Source organism: Mobula birostris, chromosome 1, assembly GCF_030028105.1.
Source record: "Mobula birostris isolate sMobBir1 chromosome 1, sMobBir1.hap1, whole genome shotgun sequence".
Lineage (NCBI taxonomy): Eukaryota > Metazoa > Chordata > Chondrichthyes > Myliobatiformes > Myliobatidae > Mobula > Mobula birostris.
This window is the reverse complement of record NC_092370.1, coordinates 131918414-131935052: the sequence shown is the minus strand read 5'-3', so window position 1 is coordinate 131935052 and position 16639 is coordinate 131918414. Positions and strand designations below refer to the sequence as shown.

The window sequence follows — 16639 nt, the reverse complement described above, 5'->3', positions numbered from 1 at the left end:
TTATCTACCGACCGTTGGATATGGTCAGCCAAATCTGTTATATTCTCTGACTCATTAGGGATGTATGTACCTGGTCTTTTATGGTAAAGGCATCTCCTTTCTTTGCCAGGATATAATGCAAAGCCATTCTCTTCTGGCTGACACCATCAGGATGACCTCCCTTGATAACTGGTCAGTACCATTTGGGAAAAGCAATCATCCGGAACCAGTGGGCCTCTGTGATACCCCTATTCTGATGTTTTGACTTGTGGGGTGGGTATTGGCCAGATTATCAATGTGACACACGTACGGCACAACATACCCCAGGTAGCAGCAGCCAGACCAGCCTGAAGGGAGCCAAGGGTAGGCCGGAGAGCCACACGCTCGGTACGTGCCTTTCAACATGGAAAACAAACCTATATAGTGCCATTAAAGTGCATAGAGGTGTATGAGTTATTTCCCATGGGAACCCGCCCATCATAACAGCAATGGTAAGTATTCCTGGATCACGGTATTACATTCAACGTTGATACTTTGGTCTTTCTCTGATCACAGGCCAGCACATACCATCCCTTAAATGGAGCCCGTTTTACAGTCCCATCAACAGTCATGGGTGACAAGTTGATAGTGGATTCATTCCATGACCAGGACTCGGTGTTATTCAGAGGGGTGGGGGGCAGTGCTCCCTTGCCTGAGTACACTGGAATCCAGGAACACACCCAACACTTCGAGATGTACAGGTGATGAGCATATTTGTACGGCATTCTGAGAAAGGTATTAGTTGAGATCGCCGCCTCTGTTGTGGCGAAGAGCAGCAGCCGCGTGGGGAAGCAAATATACAGACGTTCAGGCAGATGGAGCAAAGGTGATCATGAAGCAGTCTCCCAATCTGTGTCAGAGCTGGAGCTTTACTGTCAGGACCCTGGGAGGCGACGCCTCCCTCTTCAAATGGACCCTTACTTTCTTGACATAATCAGTAGGGACAGGCAGCAACACCTCCACCATGATTGTTTTCAACACTGGTGCTTGACAAGGCTGCACCCTCAGCCTCCTATTGCCTACGTACTGATCACTGCATAGTCAAGTTCTGCTCGGACTCCATTGAAAAGTTTGCAGGTACCCCATCGTGGGGGGTATCTCAAATAACAACGGGTCAGAGTACAGGAAATAGATAGAGAGCTTAGTGACATGGTGCCATGCCAACAATCTCTTCCTCAATGTTAATAGAACAAAAGAGCTGGTCATTGGCTTCAGGAGGTTGAAGGATGGGTGAGGGCATAATGCTCACACCGCTCTGTACGTTAGTGGTGTTGTGAGCTTCAAGTTCTAAAGCCCATCCTGGTCCAACAGCATTAATGCCACAGGCAAGAAAGCTCACCAGCATGTCTACTTCCTCTGGAGGCTAGCAAAATTTGGCATGTCCACTTGGAACCTCACCACTTTTTATTGATGCACCATACAAAGCATCTTATCCAGATGCACCACAGCTTGGTACATCAACTGCTCTGTCCACGAACGCATGAAACTGCAGAGAGTTGTGGACAGAGCTCAGCACACCACAGGAACCAGCCTCCCCTTTATGGACTCTGTCACAGTGAAGCAACCAGCACGGTCAAAGACCCCACCCACCCTGGACATTCCTTCTTCACCCCTCTTCCATTGGGCAGAAGCTGATAAGGTTCATCCATTGTCATCGATGAGGACCTCCACACCATTAGTACTTTTTACGAAGTCGAGTTGCTAGCTTGACACTCAACCTTGGCACGGATGGAAAGCGTGCCCGGAGGCGGCTCGACTAGATTCAAACTCGGAAAACTTCACTCCCGGAGCCGGCTGATGGTGTTGAGACTAGCGCGTGATTTGGATTTAAGTGAGGGAGAGTTGCACAGCGTCAGCCTCACTCTCTCTTCCCAATTCCTGTCTGGATCCAGTGGCAAGACAGAGTCGAGACGGCTGGAGATGGAACTAGGCGAAGTGGATGACCAGGACATCCTCTGTGTCTTGTCCTGCTCTACACGTTCCACGACACTTGCACAGACCGCCTTCTTGACCGTTGGACCTTCCGTTGGTCTCATCCACTCAATCCGCCGGAGTCTGTCTTCACATGCTGGGATAGACAACTCCCTATCTCACCGAGGGTTTGAGACCCGTCGGCTACCCTCACCTGGTTCAGCTGGCTTGTCGAAGCCGTTGCCCGGGGTGCGGCCGCTGTCGCATGTAAACAGCTACGGGGAGCCACAGGTGAGACCTGAGTGCCAGGTGGGGAACAAAGGTGGACTAACCGCCCTGAAAAGGACACAACATGTTCCCCCATCAGAGGTGTTACCCCTCCCTGACACCCCATACACCCCAAACAGGATTTTGCTGCCCAGCCTGAAAGCATATACTACTAGCTCACGGATAGTTTCTACCCTATTGAATGGCTACCCTAAGACTATTGAATGGCTACCCTAAGACTATTGAAAGCATATACTACTAGCTCACGGATAGTTTCTACCCTAAGACTATTGAATGGCTTCCTAGTACAATAAGACAAACTCTTCACTTCACATTTAACTCATTAGCATCTTACACCTTATTGTTTACCAGCTCTGCACTTTTTGTTACACATGATTTTGGGCAGTAGCCTGGTGGTTAACACAATCGCTTTACAGTATCAGCAGCCACCAATCAGAGTTCGATTCCCACCACAGCCTGCAAGGAGTATACACATTCTCTTCGTCAATTGTGTTAAATTATTGCCGCAAACAGTGAAGGGACGAGCGATGGCGAGGCGATTTCGGGGGATGAGCCGAGATGCTGTGTTGCAGAATCGTAGCAGATGGAGTTCCGATGCCTATACAACAGCCTTGGGTGTGAGGTTGGATCGCTCTCGGTGCTGAGCCCATTTGAAGAGCTTGAGAGAGGCTTCAGGCTGGGCAGCAAAATCTGGGCCCGGAGTTAGTCACTGGGTGGCATAATCTAGGCCTAGAGCCTTTTGCTGCAGTGGTGCCCTGGCCCTAGTGTGAGGTACAATATGCTGTTCAGACAATTTAAACGCCAGTCCAGGTCGGAGCCAATTTTCGCTTGTTTTCCGTGATGCTCTCTTCTCTCTATGGTGCTGGAGCCTTTCACTGTCCCGTTGTTTGGTCAATTTAAATGCTGGCCCAGAAAGACTGAAAAGACAGGGTGTCAGGATCTGGGGTGAGAGCTGATTTCGCTCATTCTCCACCATGGTCACTCCTCTCTCTCTATGGCACTGAGGCTATGAAGACTGCCCAGGCTGTTGTGCTCTGTGCCCACTAGTAACTGATAAGCCAGGCTTTGGGCCTCCTCCGGGCTGCCCCGGGGTTTGGCTCTGAGGACTCAATTTTGGTTTGGATTGTTGTTCGCTTCAATTGTTTGCACGATTTTGTTTTTTTTGTTCTATCTGAATACATTGCGTAATTAATTGATCTGTATGGACAGTATGCAAGACAAGCTGTTCACTGAATCTCAGTACATGTGACAATAATAAACCATAGAGGCCACACCAAGAGCACGGAATACAATAAATGAAACTTATGGATTTGCATCTGAATTGATACCTCATATGGAAGGACTGTTTAGGTTCCTGAATGTTGGTAAGGAAGGAGATACAGCATATAGAACATAGAACATAAAACATTACAGCACCGTACAGGCCCTTCAGCCCACAATGTTGTGCTGAACTTATAAACTACTCAAAGATCAATCTAATTTTTCCCTACGACATAACCCTCCATTTTTCTATCATCCATGTGCCTATCTAAAGGTTTCTTAAATTCCCCTGATGTATCTGTCTCTACCATCACAATGGACAGGTATTCCACCAATCTTGTGCACCTCTATCAAGTCACCTCTCATCCTCCTTTGTTCCAAAACAGAAAACCTCTAGCTTGCTCAACAAGTCCTCATAAGACATTCTGTAATCCAGACAGCATTCTGGTAAATCTCCTCTGTACTCAATCCAAAGAGTCCGCATACTTCTGACAATGAGGCAATCAGGCGGAACACAATATTGCAAATCTAACCAGCGTTTCATAGTGCTGTAAGACGCAGGCATAACACTTAGCCCGGTGGCAAGGCTAAGTGCCTGGAGAGCGATCGGTATGGAGAGACAAGTAGACAAAGGAATCATGGAGAGAGTGCTCTCATCCCAAAATAACAAATACTAATTTTCCTCCATTGATGCTGTCTGACCCATTGAGTTCCTGCAGTGTTTTGTGCACATTGATCCAGATATCGAGCATCTGCAGTGTCTCTTGTGTGCCGCATTGAATAAAGTTATTTTGTGTTGTCGATCTGTTCTTGTACTCCTTGGTTGGTCCTCCACTTCCCCTCCATATGCTTTCCCCACAGGCAAGCAGATCACGCGACAGTGAAACTGCTGAGCCTACAATACAGTACACAACTCCCACAACCATTCCCAAACAGTGATCGCAAAAATCTGACATTGCCACACATCATAACAATAACACACCCGCCTTAAAGCATTTAAATCAGTTTCAGAAATTACCTATTTCTGGAAAATGGGCAGAGGTAAAGGTACAGGGCACACTTTTCTTCTCAGTCAGGGATATTCAACTTGTGTGCATTTAGCAAGCAAACCTGATCATAAAGATCAGATAAGATCAGACAGACCAAGGAACTGATTGTTGACTTCAGGAAGGGGAAATCAAGGGAATACACACCAGTCCTCATTGAGGGATCAGAGGTGGATAGGATGAGCAGTTTCAAGTTCCTGGGTGTCAACATCTCTGAAGATCTATCCTGAGCCCAACATTTTGAACCAATTATGAAACAGACACACCAGTGCCAATACTTCATTAGGAGTTTGAGGAGATTTGGCTTGTCACCAAAGGCTCCAGCAAGTTTCTACGTATGTACCATGAAGAGCATTCTGACTGGTTGCATTGGCATCTGGTATAAAGGGGGCACTGTACAGATTCGAAAAAAGCTGCAAAAGCTAGTAAACCCAGTCATCTCCATCGTGGGCATAGCCTCCCCACCATCCAGGACATTTTCAAAAGGCGATGCCTCAAAAAGGTAGCATCCACCATTAAGGATCACTGCCACCCAGAACATGGCCGCTTCTCATTACTACCATCACAGGGGAGGTGCAGCAGCACGAAGACACACTCCCAATGATTTTGAAACAGCTTCTTCCCCTCTGCCATCAGATTTCTGAAGAGTCCATGAACCCTGAACACGACCTCACTATTGTGTTCCCTGTTTGTATTATTTATTTTTTATATTTCTTATCATAACACAGATTTTATGTGTTACACTGTACTGCTGCAGCAAAACAACAAATTTCACAATATACGTCACTGATCATAAACTGGATCCTGATTCATAAGTTATGCCAATGATAAGGAATAAAGTATTAGAGAATCTCAAGGTGGAAAAATCCCGGAGTCTGCAATCACGGCTTTTAAAGGAAGAGGCTGTGGTGACAGTGGGCTCATTTGTCAAAAAAATTCAAAACTCACTAAATTCTGGGAGGGTACCAACAGATTGGAAAACAGCCAAGGAAGACAGAAGGCAGTGAACTCCCGGCCAATTAGTTTAAAATCTATCTTGGCAAGATGCTGTCAATAATCAAAGAGGAAATACCTAATCTATTAGGAAACGCGCAGATAATCAAACTTGCTCAGCATGACTTTATGAAAGGTAAATCACACTTAACAAATTGGCTTGAATTCTTCAAAGATGTGTCAGGGAGGGTTGATCGAGGGGAACCTGGAGATGTGGGGTATTTAGAATTCTAAAAGGCATTTGATGAGCAGCCATATACGAGGTTGGTCCATAAAATTTGGAGGAACACACACCAAATGCTGTAGGATCTCAGCAGGCCAGGCAGCATCTATGAAGAAGTATAGTTGATATTTCAGTACAAGACCCTTCATCAGGATATCCTGATGAAGAATCTCGGTCCGAAACATCGACTCTTCTCTTTTCCATAGGTGTTCCCTGGTCTGCTGAGTTCTTCCACCATTGTGTAGGCTTTGCTTGGATTTCCAGCATCTGCAGATTTTCTCTTGTTTAAGTTTTGGAGGATGTGTGTTAGCAGAACTTGTAAATTGGCAGCTGCATAGAAAACAGAGTTGTGATAAATGGGCCCTTTTTAGGCTGGAGAGATGTAACTAACCATGTGTCCCTGGGATCAGTTCTAGGTCTTCAATTGTTTACTGACTTCCTTAATGACATGGAAGAGGGAAGGAATTGGAAGGCTTCCAAGGTTGTTGAGAGAAAAAAAATGGTGAAAGGTTATGTTACAATGAGAACATTGTGATTCACCAGGATATACTTTGATAAGCCTCCGTAGATACACAGTGGAGAGTATCCTAATTGGTTGCATCACAACCTGGTATAGAAGCACCAAGGTCCTGGAATGGAAAAGTTTACAGAAAATGATGGATTCAGCCTAGTCCATCACAAACAAAAACTTTCCTACCTTACTTATTTTCTGCCCAGTATGCCACTGGCGTTTAGGGCAGCAATAAAGGTCCTCCACCTCTGACGGCATTCAGGGCTTCCTTCATCATGTCAGCAGCTTCCTCTCAGTCATGCAAGTCCCAGCTGGAGACACAAGAATACTGTCACACTCAGATACAGAAGGATACTTCATTGTTGTTTCTGTAACAATTTTGTTTTCCTAATCAGAGGTAGTAGCCCTGAGTGGAACACCTGAACCTGGAGGACCAGTGGACCACTCTTAGTCTGGCCTCTACCCTGTGACCTGTTTGATATGGGTCACCCTACCAAAAGCCAAAGCATAAAGCCCTGACTCCAGCCAACACAGGTCTCCGGGTCATTGCAGCACACAGATCTCCCAATCCTACGACAAGGTTGTGGTCCTGTTGGAGGGCCCTTCCAATCATGGAGTGCATTTACATGGAATGCTGTCACAGGAAAGCAGCATCCACCATCAAAGATCCCCACCGTCCAGGTCATGCTCTCTTTTCACTACTAACATAAAGCAGGAGGTACAGGAGCCTCAAGTCCCACACTCTTCAGGAACAGTTATTGCCTCCTCAATCACCATGGATAACTTCATTCACTTCATTGTGTGCAATTTTGGGCCCCTTATCTTAGAAAGGATATCCTGAAACGGGAGAGGGTTCAAAGGAGGTTCACAAAAATGATTCCAGAATTGAATGGTTTGTCATATGAAGAACGTTTGATACCTTTGGGCCTGAATTTGCTGGAATTCAGAAGAATGAGGGGTGACCTCATTGAAATCTATCGAATGGTGAAAGGCCTTGATAGAGTAGATGTGGAGAGGATGCTTCCTATGGTGGGAAAATCTAAGACCAGAGGACACAGCATCAGAGTAGAGGGGTATCCTTTCAGAACGGAGATAAGGATTAGCCAGAGAGTGGTGAATCTGTGGAATTCTTTGCCATTAGCAGCTGTGGAGGCCAAGTCTTTATGTATATGTAAGGCAGAGGTTGATAGATTCTTGATTGGCCAGGGCACGAAGGGTTTTTGGGGAAAAGGCAAGAGATTGGGGGTGAGAGGAAAATTGGATCAGCCATGGTGGGCCAAATGGCCTAATTCTGCTCCTATATCTATGGACTTATGGTCTAAAAATTGGTGAATTGCATTTAATGTGAGGAAGTGTGAAATCATGCATTTTGGTAAGAGGAATCTAAAAGGAGATTATTATAACTGGAAATGACTGAAATTCAGAGTGGTGTTCTAGTATAGAGATCACAAAAAGTTAGCGAGCAGGTCCAACAAATAGTTAAAAAGGCAGACTGCATTTTGCCTCAATTATGAAGAGATTGGAGTTTAAGAGCATTACAACCATACGGGTTGTATTTTTGAGGTCATACAGGGAATACTGTGCATGGTTGTGGATCCATGCCTAAAAAGGATATACTAGAAATGGAGGCAGTCAAAACGAAAATTGTCTGGCTAATTCTTGGGATGATAGGGTTGTCCTATCAAGGCAGTCTTGATTGTTTGACTAGAAGGCCATAACACATAGGAGCAGAATTAGGTCATTGGGCCTATTGCTCGGGATTGTACTTTAGAAGTTTAGAAAAAAGAGGGATGAACTGGTTCTAAATATAAACTGCTGAGAAGTACAGATATTGAAAGGTTTTAACAACTGGGTGATTCATCAACAAACAAATACAGATGCAAAATAAGGGTTTGGTCATTTAAATATTCTTCTCTCAAGGTGGTGAATCTTCTGTATTTTCTGTTCTAAGGTTGGTGAGTCCAGGTCATCAGATATATGTAAGGTGAAGATAATTGAAACATTGAAATATTGAATAATTGATGGCTATTGGGAAGAGCACACTAGAAGAATCGGCCAGCATAGAGATCTGTCACATTCACACTGAATGGCAGGGCAGGTATGAGGGGCCTGGTGACATGGCTTGCTTCAGACTCGCCGGATACTTCGGTAAGAACCAAGGGCTTCATGATATACAGGATAAAGCAGACTGCTGATTCAGAGAAGGTAAAAGGTGGGATCTGTATTACATAATAAGCTTTTTGTGGTGCTTGGATGCAGTGGTCTTGTCGCACTCGTGTTCCCCTGACCGGGATCATCTAACGATTAAATGCTGATCATTCGACCTACCAAGAGAGTTCTCCTCTGTGACCCTTACTGCTGTTTACATACTGCCAAAGGCAGGTGTTAACCAGCCACTCGAGGTACTGAGTGTCACCATCAGCAAACAAGAAACAGCCTACCCCAACACTTTCCAAATCAGTGTCAGGGACTTCAGTTAGGCTTGTTTGAAGAAATCTTTGCTCAATTATCATCAACCTATAAACTGCAGCATCGGGGGATCCAATACACTTGACCAATGCTTTATTACAATTCAGGATGCCTACCGTTCTCTGCCGAGACTGCATTTCAGAAAATCTGATTGCTTGGCTGTCCTCCTCTGACTTGCATACAGGTAGAGGTTGAAGAGCGTGGCTCCAGAGATAAGGGCAACAACGAGTGGTCACGGGAGGCGGAGAGGCAGCTATTGGATTGCTTCGAGTCGGTGGTCTGGGCTGTGTTCACGGGCTATTCAGAGGATCTGATGAATACACCACGGTTGTCACAGACTTTATAAAAACGGTCATAGACGAGTGTTTCCCCACAAAATCATTCAATGTCTTCCCCGAACAGAAACCCTGGATGAACCATGAGATCCACATTCTGCTGAGGGCCAGATCAATTGGATTCAGGCCTGGTGACCAAGTAAAATACAAGAGGTCCAGGTGCGATCTCCGGAAAGCCACCTCATGTGCCAAGAGGCATTTCTTGACCAAACTTGAATCACTGAAGGATGCTGGACAACTGTGGCAGGGTTTTGCATTACATCATACAATTAAAAACCAAGCAACATAGGTGACAAAAAGGCTTTGCTTCCAGATGAGCTCAGTGCCTTTTACACTCACTTTGACGGTCAAAATATGGAGGCACCTTCGTGAACTTGCGCAGTCCCCGATTACCCTGGATTTCAGTCTCTGAAGCTGATGTGAGAGCATCCCTCAGGAGAGTGAGCCTGTGGAAAGCATCCAGATGGGGTACCCAGCCAAGTTCTAAAGTCCTGTGCTGAACAACTGACTGGAGCGTTCACTGGCATCTTCAACACCTCGCTTCAGCAGTCTGACGTTCCCACCTGCTTCAAGCAGGCTTCAATTATACCGGTGCCTAAGAAAAACGTGGTAACCTTCCTCAATGACAACCATCCAATAGCACCGACATCCACTGTGATGAAATGCTTTGAAAGGTTGGTGATGAAACATACCAACTCCTGCCTGAGAAGTGATTTGGATCTGCAACTTGGATTTGCCTACTGTCACAACAGGTCAAGAGTAGATGCCATTTCATTGCCACTTCACTCAACATCTAGGCAGCAAAAATACACCTCAGGATGCTCTTCTTCAACTACAACCTAGCATTCAATACTACCATCGCCTCAAAGCTTCAAGACCTTAGCCTCAATACCTCCTTGTGCAAATGGATCCTTGATTTCCTCACTTGCAGACCCTGGTCAATTTGGATTGGCAAAAACATCTCCTCCACAATCTCCATCAGCACAGGTGCACCACAAGACTGTGCACTTAGCCCTCTGCTCTACTTGTTTTATACTTCTGTGAGGATAAACATAAGCTCCAATGTCATATTTAAGTGTGCTGACACCACACTCATTGGCCAAAGCAAAGGAAGTGGTGAATTAGCATACAGAAGGGAGACTGAAGATATCTGGCTGAGTGGTGCCACAACAACAACCTCTCACTCCATGTCAGCAAAACCAAGGAGTTGAGTGCTGACTTCAGGAGGAGGAAACCAGAAATCTATGAGTCCATCTTCATTGGGGGATCAGAGGTGGAGAAGGTCAGCAACTTTAAATTCCCCAATGTTCTCATTTCAGAGGATCTGTCCTGGTGCCAGCAAGTAAGTGACATTGTGAAGAAAGCACTAATAGTGCCTCTTCTTTCTTAGAGTTTGTGAAGATTCAGCATGGCATCTGAAACTTCGTCAAACGTCTATAGATGTGGTGGAGAGTGTTTTGACTGATTGTATCACACCCTGCTATGGAAACACCAATGCCCTTCAGTGGAAAAGCCTACAAGAAGTAGTGGATTCAGCCCAGTCCATCACGGGCAAAACCCTCCCCACCACTGAGCACATCTACATGGAGCACTGTTGCAAGAAAGCAACAACCATCATTGAGGACCCACCATCCCGGCCATGCTCTCTTCTCGCTGCTGCCGTCAGGAAGAAGGTACAGGAGACTCAGGACCCACACCACCAGGTTCAGGGACAGTTGTCACCCTTCAAACATCATGCTCTTGAACCATAGGAGATATCCTCACTCAACTTCACTTGCCACATCAGTGAACTGTGCCCACTGCCTATGGACTCACTCTCAATTACTCTTCATCTCATGTTCTCAAAATTTATTGCTTATTTATTATTATATTTTTATTTGCAGAGTTTGTTGTCTTTTCCACACTGATTGTTTGTCCATCCTGTTGGGCATGGACTCTCTTACTTCTATTGTGTTTCTTGTATTTACTGTGATTGCCCACAAGAAAATGAATCACAGGATTGCATGTGGTGACATATATGGACTTAGATAATAAACTTACTTTGAACTTTGGTAGTTTATTCCTGCATCTATTTACTTGTGTTCATTTTAAGTTAATCAGAAATTAGGTGAAGCAGAAGTTATTGGTGCACATTTATGGAATTAAAATGTAACAATTTTCAATGGCACACTGGGAAATAACATAACAAATTGCAAAATAATATTCTGATAGGTTCCAGCATTTGCAGTCTCCCTTGCATCTCCCTTGCATTTTAGTCCAGGCTTAGCGATCGGATTTAAATGAGACACACATAAATTTAAAGCCCATGGTAATAGAAGATAGATGGGGAGTACAACACAGTACAGGCGCTCCAACCGATAATATTGTGCTGACCTTTTAACCTACTCTAAGATCAATCTAACCCACGTAGCCCTCCATTCTTCTATTGTCCATGTGCCTATCTACACACCTCTCTAATGTCCCCAGTGAAGCTGCCCCCAGCTGCGTGTTCCACACACCTACCACTCTCTATATCAAAAAACCCTATCTCTGACACTCCCCCGTACTCTCTAATGTCCCCAGTGAATCTGCCCCCAGCTGCGTGTTCCACACACCTACCACTCTCTATGTAAAAAAAAACTATCTCTGACACTCCCCCGTACTCTCTAATGTCCCCAGTGAATCTGCCCCCAGCTGCGTGTTCCACACACCTACCACTCTCTATGTAAAAAAAAACTATCTCTGACAACCCCCCGTACTTTCCTTCCAATACCTTAAGTTAGGCCCCTTTTTATTAGCAATTTCCACCTTAGGAGAAAGGTCTCAGGCTGTCCTTTCATCCTATGCCTCTTACCATCTTGTACACCTCTATCAAGTCACTTCCTACCCTCCTTTTCTCCAAAGAGAAAAGCCCCAGCTCTCTCAAACTATCCTCAACTTCTTGTATCCTGCCACATACAGCACAGCTATTAGGTACAATCGTCAACTATTAGGTAGAACACCAGATGAGTAACCTGGAGCATTAATCATGTTGGATACTGATCCAAAGATATATATTCAAGTCCTAAGTTTAAATACAATTAATTAGATGGTCCAAAATCTTTTAAAAAAAAGATTGCAGCAGTAATAGAAACTATGAATCTACTAGACAGTTGTAACAGACCCATCTGCTTCGCAATTGTACTGCTCACTAATCTGCCAACCTGGTTTAGTCTAGATAACTACAGAGACAGAACAGTGTAGTTGTATTGTAAAAGCTCTGGCAAACCTCTTGTATACAAGATGACAGAGGCATAGATTGAGTTGACAGCCTGAGACTTTTTCCCAGGACAGAAGTGGATAATATGAGGGTGCTGAATTATCAGGTGATTGGACGAAAGTATAAGGCGAATGCCAGATGTATGATTTTGACAGAGAGAGTGGTGAGTACGTGGAACACCCTGCCAGGGGTGATGGTAGAAACAGATATATTAGGGACATTTAAGAAACTCATATAGAAATGCACATGGATATCGAAAAATGGAGGACTATGGAGGAAAAAAGGTTTATATTAATTTTAAGAGTGGGTTAAAAGGTGAGCACAGTTTCATAGTTTGCAGGGTTTGAACTATGTTTTATATTCTATAAACCAGCCAGTTCATTGGCAAAGTAAGGACTTTCGATGTTGCTGTAAATTGAAAAAGTAATTCTACTGTCAGAAGCAAACGCAAGTTTGGATTTGGTGAAATTTATTGAATTGGACATTAAAACTGCAGTAACCACAACCCTACCACCTTCATATTCTTATCTAAACTTTAGAAGTTGGGGTGAGGTGGTGGGTCTGGTATGTTGACAGAGATCCTCCTCTTCCCCGGGCGGTGTGATAGCATAATGCTTTACAGCTATCTCTACGCTCAGGCTTCAATTCCCACCACTCTCTGTAAGGAACAAAGGTTTCCTCTGGGTGCTCTGATTTCCTCCCACATTCCAAAAGATATCTGGGTTAGGGTTGGTGAAATGTGGGGTGGCTATGTTGGCATTGGAAGCGTGGCGACACTTGTGAAGGCTTGCCCCAACACATCCACGGGCGGTGTTGGTCGCTGACACAAACAATGCGTGTTTCAATATTTCCATGACCACGTGACAAGTAAAGTTAATCCAGTCATTCCTTGTCACCTTCGCTGAACACCTTTGCTCTGTCTGTCACAAAAGATGGTCATACATTTTAATTCTAATCCCCATTCCCAGATCGACATGTGGCCCATGATCTCCTCTATTGCCATGATGAGGCCACTCTCAGGTTGGAGGAGCAACACCTCCAATTCTACCTAGATAGCCTCCAATCTAATGGCATGAATATCGATTTGTATAACTTCCAGTAGATTCCCACCACCCACCACCCCCAGCCTTCTTCCTTTCTCCATTCCCCATTCTGGCTCCCCTCTTACCCCTTCTCTTCTGTCCTGCCCACCACCTCCCTCTGGTACCCCTCCTCCTCACCTTTCTCCCATGGTCCACTCTCCTCTCCTATCAGACTCCTTTATCTTCAGCGCTTCACCTCTTCCACCTATCACCTCCCAGCTTCTTAGTTCATTTCTCCTCCCCCATCTCCCCATCTACCCACCTCCCTCCTCACCTAGTCCCACCCATCACCTTCCAGTTTGTAATCCTTCCCCTCCTCCCACCTTATTCTGGCTTCTTTCATCCTTCTTTCCCGTCCTGATGAAGGGCTGCAGCCCAAAACGTTGACTCCCCATAGATGCTGCCTGTGCTGCTGAGTTCCTCCAATATTTGCTGTGTGTTACTCCAATCTTCTCTAACTTTGGTTCACTGTGCAGTGTAAGTTTCCAGATGGACTATTGGCATGAACCTTAACTTGTCTTACAGGATATACGCGGAGTTGCTGTATCTTCCGGCTGGCCTGTTCAGGAACAGGGCAACAGACAAAATGAGTGGCAGGCCATTTAGAATGAAAAGGGAGCGAGGAGAAAGAAACAAAATGCCATTTTTCACCAGTCTTACTCATGGAATATTGTAATTGACTGATCACTTGGGTTTGTGCATACACAATCTTCACTTACTCAAAGTTTTAATTAATTTCAGCACACCAGCAGCAATATTTGTTCCTGTTCTCAGCTGCCTTGAGCTCAATACTCCATGCATACCAAAGGTACTAACTGTTTTTTCTTCCTCTCTTTCTCTCACCTCCCTCTCTCTCACAGACACACACATATTATTAAAACAAAGTTTGCAGCTGACCCATCAGAATGGGGGCGGGGTTATTTGCACGGAAAAGCAAATCATGGAACAGTAATTTATTCATGTAGTCCCACAGGACATGAATTATTTATGAGACTCCTGCCCTGTTCACTGCGACAGTAAGCATAATGCAGGTGACCTTCTTGCTAACCAGACAATGTGAAATCAAAAGTCCCATTGACACGTTTCAAGGAAATATTATGATCTCCGAACTGCAAGTAATCTGGGTCATGCTGACTGAACTGCTGGTACAAATCGAAGTATCACAGCAGCAGGTTAGAAGAGATGGTAGCAACTCCTTAGAGTTCTAGGATTCAGTTTTGCTAAACCAAATTATTTTTCAGATTACTGCAATAATCTTTTTTTCAACATATGGCCATATAAAAATCAGACAGATTTATTTTGCACTTCTATTGTCAGCCAGCCAACTTGCTTTAATTTGAAATTTCAGCACCTCATCTATGCAGAAAGCTTGTGGAATTTAGTTCAATACCAATCCAATTAACCTTTATCAAGTGAACCAATCATGGTTTTGGACAAAATGAATGCTTCACTTTCTGTTTCTTTAATCAGAATGAACTATTAGAGTGATAGTGTCATAGAACTACACTCAGTGGCTACTTTATTAGATACAGAGGGAACCTAATAAAGTGGCCACTGACTGTACAATATGTTTGTGTCTTCTGCAGCTGCAGCCCATCCACTTCAAGGATCAACGTGTTGTGCATTCAGAGATGCTCTTCTACACACCACCGTTGTGACGCCTCGTTACTTGAGATACTGTCGTCTTCCTGTTGGCTTGAAATAGCCCATCCTTCTGTCCTGACATCCCTCAATACCAAGGCATTTTCACCCACAGAATGTTTTTTTTTTGTCCTTTGCACCATTCTCCGTAAATACATAAGAACATAAGAAATAGGAGCAGGAGTTGGCCATCTGGCCCGTGGAACCTGCTCCGCCATTCAATAAGATCATCACTGATCTGGCCATGGACTCATCTCCACTTACCTGGCTTTTCCCCATAACACTTAATTCCCCCACTATGCAAAAATCTATCCAACCTTGTCGTAAATATATTTATATTTACTGAGGTAGCATCCACTGCTTCAGTGGGCAGAGAATTCCAGAGATTCACTAGACACAGATACTAGAGACTGTGTGTGAAAATCCCAAGAAATCAGCAGTTTCTGAGTTACCGAACCACACTGTCTGGCTCCAACAATCACTCCGTGGTCAAAATCACTTCTTGCCCATTCTGATGTTCTAAACAACTACTGAACCTCTTGACCATGTCTGCATGCTTTATCCACAGAGATGCTGCCACATGATTGGCTGCTTCAATATTTACATTAAGCAACAGGTGTACAGGTGTACCTAATGAAGTGGCCACTGAGTAGATTATATCATATTGTACTATGTTGAAACAGAACTATCTTACCACATTATCATCCAGACTGTTGATTTAAATGACAAACAACAACGGGCCCAGCACCGATCCCTGCAGCACACCACTAGTCACAGGCTTCAAGTCAGAGAAGCAGCCACCTGCCATTACCCTCTGGTTTCTCCAGTGAATCCAATGTCTAACCAGTTTACTACATCATCCTGAATGTCAAGTGATTTGAGCCTCCTTCATTGACCTCCCATTCCGGATCTTGTCAAAGGTCCATGGCTTTCCTTCATCCAACTAGAGTTGATGATGTTTCCTTCATCAACTATGGTTATAGTTTTAACTATAAAATTTGTTAAACACATCCTGCCACACACAAAGCCACATTGACTATCCCTAATCAGTCGCTGTCCTTTAGAATACCTTCCAACAACTAATATCAGGCTCACTGTCCTCGAATTTCTCTACTTAGTCTTATAGCCTTTCTTAAACAACGGAGCAACATCAGTTATTCTCCAATCCTCCAGCAGCTCACAGTCAGCCAAGGACATTTTAAATACCTCTGCTAGGGTACCTGTAATTTCTGTGCTAGCCTCCCACAAAGTCTGAGGGAACATCCTGCCAGGCCCTGGGGATTTATTCACCCCAAGTTTCCTCAAGGCAGCGAACGTGCTGATCCAGTTTACCACATTATCATCCACATCGCTTATATAGATGACAAACAACGGACTTAGCACTGATCCCTGCAGCACACCACTTGTCACATACCTCCAGTCAGAGAGGCAACCATCTTCTGCCACTCTGGTTTTTCCTGTGAAGCCAATATCTAATCCAGTTTATTACCTTATCCTGAATGCCAAGCAACTGAACCTTCTTAATCAACCTCCCATATGGGACCATAGCAAAATCTATGTAGGCAACATCCACTGGAATTCCTTCATCAACTTTCTTAGTAACTTCCTCAAAAAGTTGGTTAAA

The 16639-nt window shown here is 44.5% G+C and overlaps 1 protein-coding gene across 4 annotated transcripts in view; it reads right to left on the bottom strand.

The window, feature by feature from the left end:
• The window catches only part of LOC140199916 (coiled-coil domain-containing protein 102A-like), a 649450-nt gene that overhangs the window by 112501 nt on the left and 520310 nt on the right, over nucleotides 1–16639 (bottom strand). For 3 of the 4 annotated variants that reach the window (XR_011886535.1, XR_011886536.1, XR_011886534.1), the window contains exon 9: nucleotides 6437–6561. The exons of the other annotated variant lie outside the window; for it this stretch is intronic. The gene's annotated coding sequence lies outside the window, so the exon portion shown is untranslated. The remainder of the gene's footprint in view (nucleotides 1–6436; nucleotides 6562–16639) is intronic. 4 annotated transcript variants of the gene reach the window in all.